Raw genomic sequence first — 16,390 nt, 5'->3', positions numbered from 1 at the left:
CCCCCCCGGAAAGGCCGGTGGTTGACTCCCGGAAGTAGCCCGAGCGGTGAAAAACGAAGATCGCAATGGGCCGAAACAGACTTCGACAGCCGGACCCGGTCAACAACGGAGCGGCGCGATCCACTGGGTCGGGGGACCATATAGCATCTACAAACGAAGATATAATCCCTCCAACAGGGTTAAGTACGCAGGATGCGAAGCTGGACCTTATCCTGACAGAAATAAGAGCCTCTAGAGAGGCGCTAGAAGCCAGAATCGACACGATGTCGACAAGCCTCTCCCTACTGAAAGACGACCATAAGAAATTGGCGGAGAAAGTTGCGGAGAATAAAATTGCCCTGACCGACCTCATTCCGCAACAGACAGAACATTCCACACGCCTGGAGGTCTTGGAAAAGCAGCTCAAGGGATTGCGAGACAGAGTGGAAGATGCGGAAGGATGCTCGCGCCGCAATAACGTTCGCATCTTAGGCGTACCAGAGCGCAGCGAAGGGGCCAACCCGACTAAGTTCGTGGAGGACTGGCTGAAGACAATTGTGGACCCCGCAGCCCTCACCCAAATCTATAGTGTTGAAAGAGCGCACAGAGTGCCATCGAGACCGCCGAGACCGGGAGCGCCGCCACGGCCGTTAATAGCACGCCTCCTACACTTCAAAGACAGGGACACGATCTTGAAAACAGCGAGGGAGTCTGGGGCGATAAAATACGACAACCAAACTATCTCGATCTACCCGGACTTTACACAAGCAGTGCAGAAAGCCAGGGCGTCATTCTGGGGTGTGAAACTAACTCTGAGAGAGCGTAACGTGAAATATGCACTGTTTTTCCCAGCAAGACTAAGAATCATCCATGATGGCAAGTCTCATTTTTTCGATGACCCAGAAGAAGCGTCTGAATGGATTGAGGTGGCACTACCAACGCCCAGGTCGAGAAACAACTCCGCGGACACGCGGCAACGAAAGCAGTGCACACATGGAAGCAACACCTCGGCCCGGGAGGAGGAGACGGAGACGCGACCAGCACAGGATGGGCATGCCCGGGCGGATAGAGGTGGGGACTCGGCGGACTTAGTGCTGCTCACGACCACCGCACTGGCAACTCACGACATGCACATTGATACGGTGTCGAACAGCCAAGACAGTTCAAGCACGGTAGCATCGGACACGGACGCTAGTCTACACCGGTCTCCACGCATAACAGCGCAGATGGCAGAGGACATGTGAACAACAGCGGAGCGGAAGCGGAGTGGTGATATATATGTGACATTGTGATCTGGTGCGGAGGGTGGGTAAAGGTACCAGGGGAAAATGTTGATAATGGGGAACTTCAACGGACGACATTGACTGTTAACCGCAGAGAAAAGAGCGGTCGAGCACACGCCCCCCAGGCGAAGGCATGACTGCATTCAGTTCATACCCCTGTTGGGTAGTATCGTTTGGTCCCGACCAGTTGTGGGGTGGGGACCTGGTGGTTGGGGAGTTGCGCACAAGTATGGCACATAACATGTACACTTTGCTGACACGTACACAAGGGGCGTGGGCAATGTCTAAGGAAAAGGAGTTTGCAAGTAATGTCATTACCTAACACATACCAGTTCTGCACCTGGAATGTAAGAGGTTTGGGGTCGATCCACAAACGGCACAGGGTAAGGGCACAGCTGAACAGGAGACAAACACAGATAGCATATTTACAAGAAACACACCTGAATAGGGCGGGAGGAGAGAAACTAGCCCGTAAATGGAAAGGCCAGCTACATACCACAGAATACTCAGCATTCTCGAGGGGGGCGGCGATCTGGATACGGAACACTGTACCGTTTACACCAGTGGAAAAACGGTTGGTAGACAAGAATGGGCGTTATGTATTCGTACGGGGAACACTGGATGGTACGAGTGTAGTGTTGGGCAGTATATACGCCCCCAATACAGAGCAATCGAGGTTCTACGAGGACATTAGCGGTGTGTTGTCGGACTGGGTGGGACAACGTTGGGTGATAGGAGGGGACTGCAACGCGGTCATGGACACTGTGCTGGACAGGTCACACCCGCCACTGCATGCAACGGAAAGTAAGAAACAGGCAGTAGCGCTGACACAGTGGGCAAGCGGGTGGGAACTGGATGACGCATGGAGGACCCTCCACTCAAACGACAGGGAATACACATTCTACTCCCCACCGCACAGGTTACACACCAGGATAGACCGCATATTTTGCTCCAGGTCACTACGAGGGGCGATAACCTCAGTATGACACATGGGAAAGACATTATCTGACCATAACCCGGTAGAATTGACTTTACAATGGGGAACGATACCCACTCCCATCCCGACATGGCGCCTATCGCCGGGTCTTCCGGAATACGTAGTGTTCAAATCCTCGCTGCTAGACGCCTGCAGGACATACTTTGCGGAGAACGAAAACACTGCCAGCAGCAGGCAAATAGAATGGGATGCCTTCAAGGCAACTTTGCGCGGAGTAGCAATGGGTACTAAAGTGGGAATGAAGCGACTAGTACAGGAGAAGCTGAGAGCAGTGGAGGGAAGCTTGGCGGTGCTGGAGGGCGAAGCGGCAGGCACCGACGGTAACCTCACGCAGTTGCAGGAGGTGCGTATCCAACATGCTGAATTGTTGGAAGAGCTGCGGCTCATAGATTATAGAGAATATACAAATAGAGTGCATACGCAAGCCGACAAAGCTGGGGCGTTGCTGGCGCGCATGACACGCAATGCTACGGACACTGTCCCTATAACCAAGGTGTATGACCAGGATGGAGATATAGTGCAGACCCAATTAGATATAAATGAGACGTTCCGGAAATACTATGCAGACCTGTATGGCCCGCACGCGCCACTCTCGGAACCGGAGCTTGAATCCTTCCTAGCTGACATTTGTATTCCCCAACTATCAGATACACAAATACAGGCTCTCGCTAAACCCATCACCTTGGCAGAAGTTAGGCAGTCCATAAAAGCTCTACCGAGGAACAAAGCACCGGGCTCGGATGGGCTGTCGGCGGAATTCTATCTGACTTACGTTGAGGTCCTGGCCCCTCGCCTTCTTGCGCTCTACAAAGAGACGATGGAAAGTGGTGAACTACCTGCATCGACGCTTCAGGCACTGATAGTATCATTGCTGAAGCCAGGTAGGAATGCGCTGTACTTAGAGAATTACAGGCCCTTATCGCTCCTAAGCACGGATTATAAAATACTGATCAAAATCTTGGCAACTCGACTGTCACAATATATTCCTGATCTAATACACCCGGACCAGTGCGGATTTGTACCAGGTAGGAGCACTGCACTGAACCTAAGGAGCCTGAGCCAACTAATGGCCGAAGGGGAGGAAGGGGAGAATAATGAAGGATGTATATCACTAGACCTTAAGCAGGCCTTTGACTCCCTGAGGTGGGATTATATGTTGGCTGTACTGGGCAAATTCGGCGTTCCGCAGGCGTACACGAAATGGATCGCTTTATTATATCACATACCCACAGCACGTGTTAAGACTAATAGATGCATCTCAGCCCCTCTTGACATTGCAAAGGGGACGAGACAGGGATGTCCATTATCGCTCTTATTATTCATAATAGCCCTGGAACCACTGTTGATAAAAGTCCGCACCATGGCGGATCCAATGAGGATAATCCGACTTAATACCCACCATATCATTCAGCATATGCAGACGACATCTTATTATTCCTACGCAACATGGAAGGTTCACTAGAACGGATATCGGAAGTATTTGAAGGATTCAGAAAGATATCGGGCCTCGCGATTAACGTGTCCAAGTCCTACGGGTATAGTTTTCACAGGCCCATGTTGGCTACGCACATACAGTTCGCCCCCTGCCAATTCCAAATAGCGCCAGTAACTTTCAAATACTTAGGTATACAAATTTACAGAGATGCCCAGATCTATTTGAGGGCAACCTGGGCAGAGCACTTAATGCGTTAAAACCACAAATACGTTTTTGGATCACATTACCATTGTCGGTCGCGGGCAGAGTGGCGATCTCAAAAATGGTGGTCCTGCCCAGACTGATATACTACTTCACGAATGTGCCTGTGCTAGTGACCAAGGCCTTCTTTAAGCAACTGAACACACTGGTGACGGAATTGGTTTGGGGTACGAGCAGGAGATGTATAAGTGTAGCTAAACTGCAACTGCCGACGGACGGCGGAGGGCTGGGAGTGCCTGACATGATGGCATATGGATACGCTTGCCAGCTCCAATGGCTGGCTTACTGGCTGGCAGGTCGCAACCTGCATGAATTGAACATGTCAGAGGAGGACAGGAGCAAGGGTCACATACACCGATTGTTGCTCCCTAAGGCGAAAATACCACAGTCGGCCCCCCCTCCCTGCTTAAACTTGCAATACAGCAGTGGAGGGCAGCGATACGGTACACTGGCAATCGTCAGGCTTATGCACCCACGATACCTCTTCTGGGCATCCCCTTAGGAACCGGAACACTCACAGAGCGCAAGCTGAGTTCATGGCACGAGGCTGGGGTAACACAAGTAGGGGACTTCTTCTCGGAGGGTAGACTTCTAACACATGCAGACTTTATGCAACTACACCAGGCACCGAGGTCGATGTTCCTGTTACATGCACAAGTCGCGCACTATATTTCCACACACTGGGCAAGAGATGGCATGGAACCGGAAGCGACGGCCCTGCTCACTGCGCAATACCTCATGGGTTCAGGCAGTCACTTGACAAAGTGGATCACCAAGGGTATTAGAACAAGCAAAAATATTCCGCTACACTCACTTCGTACACGATGGGAGGGAGATACAGGCGGAGACATTAGTGATAGGGACTGGGTGAGCATACTACAGCTCCCCAAGAAGGTGTCACGAATCCCTAAGTTCAAATTTATCCAATTCATGATCATACATAGAGCATACCTAACGCCACACAGAACACAAGCGATGTTCCCCGAGGCGTCCAATCAATGCCCCAGATGTCACCATGAGGACGCGGGTATACTTCACATGTTCTGGGACTACCCCAAGTTGGGATATTACTGGTCCACAATCCACCACATCCTAGCGGAGGTTGCCCCAGGAAGACCCTATGAATCGGTACTGCACATCATTCTGGGGCTGGGTCACAAAGAGAAGAAGAGAAGTGTGGCCACTAGATTTGTAGAACTAGCGCTGTTACTAGCAAAGAGGATGGTAGCAATGAAATGAAAGTCGGTGAAACCGCCAAGTGTGGAGTCTTGGAGTAATGAGGTGGTGAGGTGGGGAAAGGCGGAAGGTCAGGAGCTACAAAGGGAGGAGCGAAGAGGCCTACGCAAACTGCCGATTTCCTTAGACTAGAATTCGATGATGTTGGAGTTTGAAAGGAGTGCCGAGGCGCACATCCAGTAAATGCCTGTACTGTTGTTGAATGTGCTAGAGGATGGAGGGTGCATGAGGGGACCCATACGCGACAGGTAGATCGAATGGCGCAGGAGATTGCGCACACAGAGTGCAGGCCGCAGGATTGGAACATATAGCGTCTTACAGCACCACTGTGCAGAAGAAGTGACAAGACGAATGGACATTATGCCACGAATCATTAAAGAATGGACATTGCTCGCAAGTAAAACGCCCTATATCACATGAAAGTGCCGGGGGGGAGGGGGAGGGGGTTAGTTAACACAAGTTGGAAAAAGTAATGAATTAATAATAATTTTATGGTCATGGAGAGGAGGGTCACTACTGAGGAAAAGGGAAAATGGTAATATTGATGGTCAGTCTGTAATGGCACCATATCATGATATGTAAATAATTGGAGAAGACATGGATATGTACATACGTGTGCCCTCGAAATGACAAAGAAAATATTTAAAAAAAAAAAAAAAACTTTGGTGCTGTGGCTTAGTGGTTAAAGCGCTTGTCTCGTAAACAGGAAATCCTGAGTTCAAATCTCAGCAGCACCTAACTGTTTTCTCCATGCTTTAGGAATAATTTTCATCAAACAAGTGTTGAATACAATTTACGAATAAACGTTCTATGAACTTTAGAATAAGTTATCTTAAAATGAAATAAAATACTTGGTATTGTTAAGGTTTTTTGTAGGAATGCATTGACTGAAATAGGGAAAAGAAAATGACAAAGAACAAGATAGAGTTGAATGATCACTCTATTGTTGAATTCAACGAATCCATTCTTTAGCAAGATATATTTAAAAATTCTATGAATAAGGTAAACTTTAAATTAGAGAGGTGTTTTTGAATAAGTGAAGGGTCTTCATCTAAAGAGTTTGAGTAGAGAAGTGTGTGAACTTAGAAAATAATATGAAAGTGAAAAAGCATTATTCTCTTGAACATCATAAAGAAAAGTGTTTCAAAATTAAGGCGCAGGAGAATGCTGTGGCTCAGCTGTTTAAAGCGCCTGTCCAGTAAACAGGAGATCCTGAGTTCAACTCTCAGCAGCACCTTGCTTTCTCATTGTTATATAACAAATCATTTTTATTAGGTCTTATTCTGAAACAATTAAAATATAATAGTCTGATTCATCTTACTGTTGAACAGATCATCTTAAATGTTATAAAAACCCAAGTATTTTTAAGATTACAGAATGAATACTGTTACTGCAAAATGAAAAAAGACATATCTATGAGAAAGACGTAGATTACATTTCTACCTAGTTTCAAGCAATATTAATGCATTCATGAAAAAACATTGTAAAGTATTCAAGAATTGAAATTGGGTTTTATAAGAGTACCTGTTTTTAAAACATATTAGTACTTGTTTAGTGATTGAGTATCTTTTCGTGTTTAAGATTACAATACATATAAAGAAGAATTTATAGCAGGAAATGTAGTTTTTATCATCAACAATAAATTATTTATGCATTTTTCGGTACTAGCGTTTGTGCTGTGGCTTAGTGGTTAAAGCACCTGTTTTGTAAATAGGAAATCCTGAGTTCAAATCTCAGCGACACCTAACTATTTTCTCCATGCTTTAGGAATTATTTTCATCAAACAAGTATTGAATACAATTTACGAATAAAAGTCAGGTTCTATGAACTTTAGAATAAGTTATCTTACAATGAAATAAAAATACTTGGTATTATGAAAATTTTTGAAGGAATGCATTGACTGAAATAGGGAAAAAAAAATGACAAAGAACAAGAAAGAGCTGAATGATCACTCTATTGTTGAATTCAACTAATCTATTCTTCAGCAAGGTATATTTTAAAATTCTATGAATAGGGTAAACTTTAAATTAGAGATGTATTTTTGAATACGTGAAGAGTCTTCATCTAAAGTGTTTGAGTAGAGAAGTGTGTGAACTTAGAAAAGAATATGAAAGTGAAAAAGCAATATTCTCTTGAATAGGGGTGGGCGGAATTTGCATAATCGCTTTATGCAAATCTCCACGAAATGGTAAAAAATTTCCGCGAACACTCGGAATTGCTTGTTCGCGATGCTTTTTTACTGGTGGCAATCGCTGTTTGCGTGCTAGGGAAAAATATCTCACGAACACGTATTTGAGAACGCCACCAAGCAAAAGATTTTGCAAAGTTGCAAACGCAGGCTTTTGGGCAATTTCTTGTTTTCTCTGTAAGGCGAAATTACCTAAATTCCGCAAATTCCGCGAATGGAACCGAATTTACAGCCCAGGCCCACTCTTGAACATCATAAAGAAAAGTGTTTCTAAATTAGGATTCAAGGGGGTGCTGTGGCTTAGCTGGTTAAAGCGCCTGTCTAGTAAACAGGAGATCCGGAGTTAACTCTCAGCAGTGCCTTGCTTTTCTCATTGTTATGTAACAAATTATATTCATTAGATCTTATTCTGACACAAGTACAATATAAAAGCCTGATTCATCTTACTGTTGAACAGATCATCCTAAACCTTATAAAAACCCAAGTATTTTCAAGATTACAGAATGAATACTGTTATTGCAAAATGAAAAAAGACACATCTATGGGAAAGATGTAGATTACATTTCTACCTAGTTTTGTGCAATATTAATGCATTCATGAAAAAGAATTGTAAAGTATTCAAGAAATGAAATTGGGTTTTATAAGAGTACATGTTTATTAAAACATTAATACTTGTTTAGTGATTGATTATCTTTTCGTGTTTAAGATTACAATACATATCAAGAAGAATTTTTAGCAGGAAATGAAATTTTTATCATCAACAATAAATTATTTATGCATTTTTTACTATTAATGTTGGTGCTGTGGCTTATTGGTTAAAGCGCTGGTCTCGTAAACAGGAAATCCTGAGTTCAAATTTCAGCAGCACCTTACTGTTTTCTCCATGCTTTAGGAATAATTTTCATCAAACAAGTGTTGAATACAATTTACGAATAAACGTCTGGTTCTATGAACTTTAGAATAAGTTATCTTAAAATGAAAAATACTTGATATTATGAAAATCTTTGGAGGAATGGATTGACTGAAATAGGGAACAAAAAAAGGCAAAGAACAAGAAAGAGCTGAATGATCACTCTATTGATCAATTCAACTAATCCATTCTTCAGCAAGGTATATTTTAAATTTCTATGAATAGGGTCAACTTTAAATTAGAGATGTGTTTTGAATAAGTGAAGCGTCTTCATCTAAAGTGTTTGAGTAGGGAAGTGTATGAACTTAGAAAAGAATATGAAAGTGAAAAAGCAATATTTTCTTGAATAGGGGTGGGCGGAATTTGCATAATGTTGTAAAAAATCTCCGGGAACACGCAGAAATTCAGCAAACACTCGGAATTGCTTGTTCGCGATGATTTTTTACTGGTCGCAATCGCTGTTTGCGTGCTAGGGGAAAAATATCTCACGAACACGCATTTGAGAACGGGAACAAGCAAAAAATTTCACTTAGTTGCGGACGCAGGCTTTTGGGCAATTTCTTGTTCTCTCTGTAACGCGAAATTACCTAAATTCCGCAAATTCCGTGCACGGAACTAAATTTACAGCCCAGGCCTATTCTTGAACACCATAAAGAAAAGTGTTTCAAAGTTAAGATTCTAGTGGTTGCTGTGGCTTAGCTGGTTAAAGCGCCTGTCTAGTAAACAGGAGATCCTGAGTTCAACTCTCAGCAGTGCCTTGCTTTTCTCATTGTTATATAAGAAATCATATTCATTAGGTCTAATTCTGAAACAAGTAAAATATAAAAAGTCTGATTCATCTTACTGTTGAACAGATCATCTTAAACCTTATAAAACCCCAAGTATTTTCAAGATTATAGCATGAATACTGTTATAGCAAAATGAAAAAAGACATATCTATGAGAAAGATGTAGATTACATTTCTACCTACTTTTGAGCAATATTAATGCATTCATGAAAGAGAATTGTAAAGTATTCAAGAAATGAAATTGGGTTTTATAAAAGTACATGTTTATTAAAACATATTAATACTTGTTTAGTGATTATCTTTTCGTGTTTAAGATTACAATACATATCAAGAAGAATTTATAGCAGGAATTGAAGTTTTTATCATCAACAATAAATTATTTAAGTATTTTTTACTAACAACGTTGGTGCTGTGGCTTAGTAGTTAAAGCGCCTGTCTCGTAAACAGGAAATTCTGAGTTCAAATCTCAGCAGCACCTAACTGTATTCCCCATGCTTTAGGAATAATTTTCATCAAACAAGTGATGAATACAATTTACGAATAAACGTCTGGTTCTATGAACATTAGTATAAGTTATCTTAAAATGAAATAAATACTTGGTATTATGAACATTTTTGGAGGAATGCATTGACTGAATTAGGGAAAAGAAAATGACTAAGAACAAGATAGAGCTGAATGATCACTCTATTGTTGAATTCAACTAATCTATTCTTCAGCAAGGTATATTTTAAAATTCTATGACTAGGGTAAACTTTAAATTAGAGAGGTGTTTTTGAATAAGTGAAGCGTCTTCATTTAAAGTGTTAGAGTAGAGAATTGTGTGAACTTAGAAAAGAATATGAAAGTGAAAAAGCAATATTCTCTTGAACACCATAAAGAAAAGTGTTTAAAAGTTAAGACTCAAGGGGGTGCTGTGGCTTAGCTGGTTAAAGCGTCTGTCTAGTAAACAGAAGATCCTGAGTTCAACTCTCAGCAGCGCCTTGCTTTCTCACTGTTATATAACAAATAATTTTTATTAGGTCTTATTCTGAAACAATTAAAATATAATAGTCTGATTCATCTTACTGTTGAACAGATCATCTTAAACCTTATAAAAACCCATTATTTTTAAGATTACAGAATAAATACGTTATTGCAAAATGAAAAAAGACATATCTATGAGAAAGACGTAGATTACATTTTTACCTAGTTTTGAGCAATATTAATGCATTCATGAAAAAGAATTGTAAAGTATTCAAGAAATGAAATTGGGTTTTATAAGAGTACATGTTTATTAAAACATATTAATACTTGTTTAGTGATTGATTATCTTTTCGTGTTTAAGATTACAATACATATCAAGAAGAATTTATAGCAGGAAATGAAATTTTTATCATCAACAATAAATTACTTATGCATTTTTTACTATAAAGGTTGGTACTGTGGCTTAGTGGTTAAAGCGCCTGTCTCGTAACAGGAAATCTTGAGTTCAAATCTCAGCAGCACCTAACTGTTTTCTCCAGGCTTTAGGAATAATTTTCATCAAACAAGTGTTGAATACAATTTACGAATAAACGTCTAGTTCTATGAACTTTAGAATACGTTATCTTAAAATGAAATAAAATACTTGGTATTATGAACCTTTTTGGAGGAATGCATTGACTGAAATAGGGAAAAAAAATGACAAAGGACAAGAAAGAGCTGAATGATCACTCTATTGTTGAATTCAACTAATCTATTCTTCAGCAAGGTATATTTAAAAATTCTATGAATAGGGTAAACTTTAAATTAGAGATGTGTTTTTGAATACGTGAAGCGTCTTCATCTAAAGTGTTTGAGTAGAGTAGTGTTTGAACTTAGAAAAGAATATGAAAGTGAAAAAGCAATATTCTCTTGAATAGGGGTGGGTGGAATTTGCATAATCGCTTTATGCAAATCTCCGCGAAATGGTACAAAATCTCCGCGAACACGCAGAAATTCCGCGAACACTCGGAATTACTTGTTCGCGAAGCTTTTTTACTGGTCGCAATCGCTGTTTGCGTGCTAGGGGAAAAATATCTCACAAACACGTATTTGAGAACGCAAACAAGCAAAAGATTTTGCAAAGTTGCGGACGCAGGCTTTTGGGCAATTTCTTGTTCTCTCTGTAACGCGAAATTACCTAAATTCCGCAAATTCCGCGAACGGAACCCAATTTACAGCCCAGGCCCACTCTTGAACATCATAAAGAAAAGTGTTTCACAATTAGGATTCAAGGGGGTGCTGTGGCTTAGCTGGTTAAAGTGCCTGTCTATTAAACAGGAGATCCTGAGTTCAACTCTCTGCAGTGCCTTGCTTTTCTCATTGTTATATAACAAATCATATTTATTAGATCTTATTCTGAAACAAGTAAAATATAAAAGCCTGATTCATCTTACTGTTGAACAGATCATCCTAAACCTTATAAAAACCCAAGTATTTTCAAGATTACAGAATGAATACTGTTATTGCAAAATGGAAAAAGACACATCTATGGGAAAGATGTAGATTACATTTCTACCTAGTTTTGAGCAATATTAATGCTTTCATGAAAAAGAATTGTAAAGTATTCAAGAAATGAAATTGGGTTTTATAAGAGTACATGTTTATTAAAACATTAATACTTGTTTAGTGATTGATTATCTTTTCGTGTTTAAGATTACAATACATATCAAGAAGAATTTATAGCAGGAAATGAAATTTTTATCATCAACAATAAATTATTTATGCATTTTTTACTATTAATGTTGGTGCTGTGGCTTAGTGGTTAAAGCGCTGGTTTCGTAAACAGGAAATCCTGAGATCAAATTTCAGCAGCACCTAACTCTTTTCTCCATACTCTAGGAATAATTTTCAACAAACAAGTGTTGAATACAATTTACGAATAAACGTCTGGTTCTATGAACTTTAGAATAAATTATCTAAAAATGAAATAAAATACTTGGTATTATGAAAATTTTTGGAGGAATGGATTGACTGAAATAGGGAAAAAAAAGACAAAGAACAAGAAAGAGCTGAATGATCACTCTATTGATGAATTCAACTAATCCATTCTTCAGCAAGATATATTTTAAAATTCTATGAATAGGGTCAACTTTAAATTAGAGATGTGTTTTGAATAAGTGAAGCGTCTTCATCTAAAGTGTTTGAGTAGGGAAGTGTATGAACTTAGAAAAGAATATGAAAGTGAAAAAGCAATATTTTCTTGAATAGGGGTGGGCGGAATTTGCATAATGCGGTAAAAAATCTCCGGGAACACGCAGAAATTCAGCGAACACTCAGAATTGCTTGTTCGCGATGCTTTTTTACTGGTCGCAATCGCTGTTTGCGTGCTAGAGGAAAAATATCTCACGAACACGCATTTGAGAACGGGAACAAGCAAAAAATTTCACTTAGTTGCGGACGCAGGCTTTTGGGCAATTTCTTGATCTCTCTGTAACGCGAAATTACCTAAATTCCGCAAATTCCGTGCACGGAACTAAATTTACAGCCCAGGCCTACTCTTGAACACCATAAAGAAAAGTGTTTCAAATTTAAGAGTCTAAGGGATGCTGTGGCTTAGCTGGTTAAAGGGCCTGTCTAGTAAACAGGAGATCCTGAGTTCAACTCTCAGCAGTGCCTTGCTTTTCTCATTGTTATATAACAAATCATATTCATTAGGTCTTATTCTGAAACAAGTAAAATATAAAAGTCTGATTCATCTTACTGTTGAACAGATCATCTTAAACCTTATAAAAACCCAAGTATGTTCAACCTTATAGCATGAATACTGCTATAGCAAAATGAAAAAAGACATATCTATGAGAAAGATGTAGATTACATTTCTACCTACTTTTGAGCAATATTAATGCATTCATGAAAGAGAATTGTAAAGTATTCAAGAAATGAAATTGGATTTTATAAGAATACATGTTTATTAAAACATATTGATACTTGTTTAGTGATTATCTTTTCGTGTTTAAGATTACAATACATATCAAGAAGAATTTATAGCAGGAAATTAAGTTTTTATCATCAACAATAAATTATTTAAGTATTTTTTACTAACTACGTTGGTGCTGTGGTTTAGTGGTTAAAGTGACTGTCTCGTAAACAGGAAATTCTGAGTTCAAATCTCAGCAGCTCCTAAATGTTTTCTCCATGCTATAGGAATAATTTTCATCAAACAAGTGTTGAATACAATTTACGAATAAATGTCCGGTTCTATGAACTTTAGAATAAGTTATCTGAAGATGAAATAAAATACTTGGTATTATGAACAGTTTTGGAGGAATGCATTCACTGAGATAGGGTAAAAAAAATGACAAAGAACAAGAAAGAGCTGAATGATCACTCTATTGGTGAGTTCAACTAATCCATTCTTCAGCAAGGTATATTTAAAAATTCTATGAATAGGGTAAACTTTAAATTAGAGATGTGTTTTTGAATAAGTGAAACGTCTTCATCTAAAGTTTTTGAGTAGAGAAGTGTGTGAACTTAGAAAAGAATATGAAAGTGAAAAAGCAATATTCTCTTGAATAGGAGTGGGTGGAATTTGCATAATCGCTTTATGCAAATCTCCGCGAAATGGTAACAAATCTCCGCGAACACGCAGAAATTTCGCGAACACTCGGAATTGCTTGTTCGCGATGCTTTTTTACTGGTTGCAATCGCTGTTTGCGTGCTAGGGGAAAAATATCTCACGAACCCGCATTTGATAAGGGCGAACAAGCAAAAAATTTCGCAAAGTTGCGGACGCAGGCTTTTGGGCAATTTGTTGTTCTCTCTGTAACGCGAAATTACCTAAATTCCGCAAATTCCGCGCACAGAACCAAATTTACACCCCAGGCCTACTCTTGAACACCATAAAGAAAAGTGTTTCAAAATTCGGATTCAAGGGGGTGCTGTGGCTTAGCTGGTTAGAGCGTCTGTCTAGTAAACAGGAGATCCTGAATTCAACTCTCAGCAGTGCCTTGCTTTTCTCATTCCTATATAACAAATCATATTCATTAGGTCTTATTCTGAAACAAGTAAAATATAAAAGTCTGATTCATCTTACTGTTGAACAGATCATCTTAAACCTTATAAAAACCCAAGTATGTTCAGCCTTATAGCATAAATACTGTTATAGCAAAATGAAAAAAGATAAATCTATGAGAAAGAGTAGGTTACATTTCTACCTACTTTTGAGCAATATTAATGCATTCATGAAAAAGAATTGTAAAGTATTCAAAAAATGAAATTGGGTTTTATAAGAGTACATGTTTATTAACACATATTAATACTTGTTTAGTGAATGATTATCTTTTCGTGTTTAAGATTACAATACATAGGAAGAATTTATAGCAGGAAATGAAGTTGTTATCATCAACAATAAATTATTTATGCATTTTAACTATTAACATTGGTGCTGTGGCCTAGTGGTTAAAGTGCCTGTCTCATAAACAGGAAATCCTGATTTCAAATCTCAGCAGCACCTAACTGTTTTCTCCATGCTTTAGGAATAATGTTCATCAAACAAGTGTTGAATACAATTTACGAATAAACGTCTGGTTCTATTAACTTTAGAATAAGTTATCTTGAAATGAAATAAAATACTTGGTAATATCAACATTTTTGGAGGAATGCATTGACTGAAATAGGGAAAAAAATGACAAAGAACAAGAAAGAGCTGAATGATCACTCTATTGGTGAAATCAACTAATCTATTCTTCAGCAAGGTATATTTTAAAATTCTATGACTAGGGTAAACTTTAAATTAGAGAGGTGTTTTTGAATAAGTGAAGCGTCTTCATTTAAAGTGTTAGAGTAGAGAATTGTGTGAACTTAGAAAAGAATATGAAAGTGAAAAAGCAATATTCTCTTGAACACCATAAAGAAAAGTGTTTAAAAGTTAAGACTCAAGGGGGTGCTGTGGCTTAGCTGGTTAAAGCGTCTGTCTAGTAAACAGAAGATCCTGAGTTCAACTCTCAGCAGCGCCTTGCTTTCTCACTGTTATATAACAAATAATTTTTATTAGGTCTTATTCTGAAACAATTAAAATATAATAGTCTGATTCATCTTACTGTTGAACAGATCATCTTAAACCTTATAAAAACCCATTATTTTTAAGATTACAGAATAAATACGTTATTGCAAAATGAAAAAAGACATATCTATGAGAAAGACGTAGATTACATTTTTACCTAGTTTTGAGCAATATTAATGCATTCATGAAAAAGAATTGTAAAGTATTCAAGAAATGAAATTGGGTTTTATAAGAGTACATGTTTATTAAAACATATTAATACTTGTTTAGTGATTGATTATCTTTTCGTGTTTAAGATTACAATACATATCAAGAAGAATTTATAGCAGGAAATGAAATTTTTATCATCAACAATAAATTACTTATGCATTTTTTACTATAAAGGTTGGTACTGTGGCTTAGTGGTTAAAGCGCCTGTCTCGTAACAGGAAATCTTGAGTTCAAATCTCAGCAGCACCTAACTGTTTTCTCCAGGCTTTAGGAATAATTTTCATCAAACAAGTGTTGAATACAATTTACGAATAAACGTCTAGTTCTATGAACTTTAGAATACGTTATCTTAAAATGAAATAAAATACTTGGTATTATGAACCTTTTTGGAGGAATGCATTGACTGAAATAGGGAAAAAAAATGACAAAGGACAAGAAAGAGCTGAATGATCACTCTATTGTTGAATTCAACTAATCTATTCTTCAGCAAGGTATATTTAAAAATTCTATGAATAGGGTAAACTTTAAATTAGAGATGTGTTTTTGAATACGTGAAGCGTCTTCATCTAAAGTGTTTGAGTAGAGTAGTGTTTGAACTTAGAAAAGAATATGAAAGTGAAAAAGCAATATTCTCTTGAATAGGGGTGGGTGGAATTTGCATAATCGCTTTATGCAAATCTCCGCGAAATGGTACAAAATCTCCGCGAACACGCAGAAATTCCGCGAACACTCGGAATTACTTGTTCGCGAAGCTTTTTTACTGGTCGCAATCGCTGTTTGCGTGCTAGGGGAAAAATATCTCACAAACACGTATTTGAGAACGCAAACAAGCAAAAGATTTTGCAAAGTTGCGGACGCAGGCTTTTGGGCAATTTCTTGTTCTCTCTGTAACGCGAAATTACCTAAATTCCGCAAATTCCGCGAACGGAACCCAATTTACAGCCCAGGCCCACTCTTGAACATCATAAAGAAAAGTGTTTCACAATTAGGATTCAAGGGGGTGCTGTGGCTTAGCTGGTTAAAGTGCCTGTCTATTAAACAGGAGATCCTGAGTTCAACTCTCTGCAGTGCCTTGCTTTTCTCATTGTTATATAACAAAT

At 39.1% G+C, this 16,390-nt stretch overlaps 1 protein-coding gene and 7 non-coding genes across 13 annotated transcripts in view; 7 read left to right on the top strand and 1 right to left on the bottom strand.

Moving 5' to 3' along the window:
- Positions 1-16,390, bottom strand: part of LOC144798677 (T-complex protein 1 subunit theta-like) — a 338,982-nt gene that overhangs the window by 74,064 nt on the left and 248,528 nt on the right. The window lies entirely within an intron of this gene.
- On the top strand, positions 5,856-5,928 carry TRNAT-CGU (transfer RNA threonine (anticodon CGU)). Its single transcript has one exon. It is a non-coding gene; the product is annotated as a tRNA-Thr (tRNA).
- TRNAT-AGU (transfer RNA threonine (anticodon AGU)) lies at positions 8,973-9,047 on the top strand. The gene has a single exon. It is a non-coding gene; the product is annotated as a tRNA-Thr (tRNA).
- On the top strand, positions 9,482-9,554 carry TRNAT-CGU (transfer RNA threonine (anticodon CGU)). The gene has a single exon. It is a non-coding gene; the product is annotated as a tRNA-Thr (tRNA).
- On the top strand, positions 9,984-10,057 carry TRNAT-AGU (transfer RNA threonine (anticodon AGU)). The gene has a single exon. It is a non-coding gene; the product is annotated as a tRNA-Thr (tRNA).
- TRNAN-AUU (transfer RNA asparagine (anticodon AUU)) lies at positions 11,314-11,387 on the top strand. The gene has a single exon. It is a non-coding gene; the product is annotated as a tRNA-Asn (tRNA).
- TRNAT-AGU (transfer RNA threonine (anticodon AGU)) lies at positions 14,960-15,033 on the top strand. The gene has a single exon. It is a non-coding gene; the product is annotated as a tRNA-Thr (tRNA).
- TRNAN-AUU (transfer RNA asparagine (anticodon AUU)) lies at positions 16,290-16,363 on the top strand. Its single transcript has one exon. It is a non-coding gene; the product is annotated as a tRNA-Asn (tRNA).

Source organism: Lissotriton helveticus, chromosome 12, assembly GCF_964261635.1.
Source record: "Lissotriton helveticus chromosome 12, aLisHel1.1, whole genome shotgun sequence".
Lineage (NCBI taxonomy): Eukaryota > Metazoa > Chordata > Amphibia > Caudata > Salamandridae > Lissotriton > Lissotriton helveticus.
Note: the sequence above shows the minus strand (reverse complement) of the source record. Positions and strands in the feature narration are given on the sequence as shown.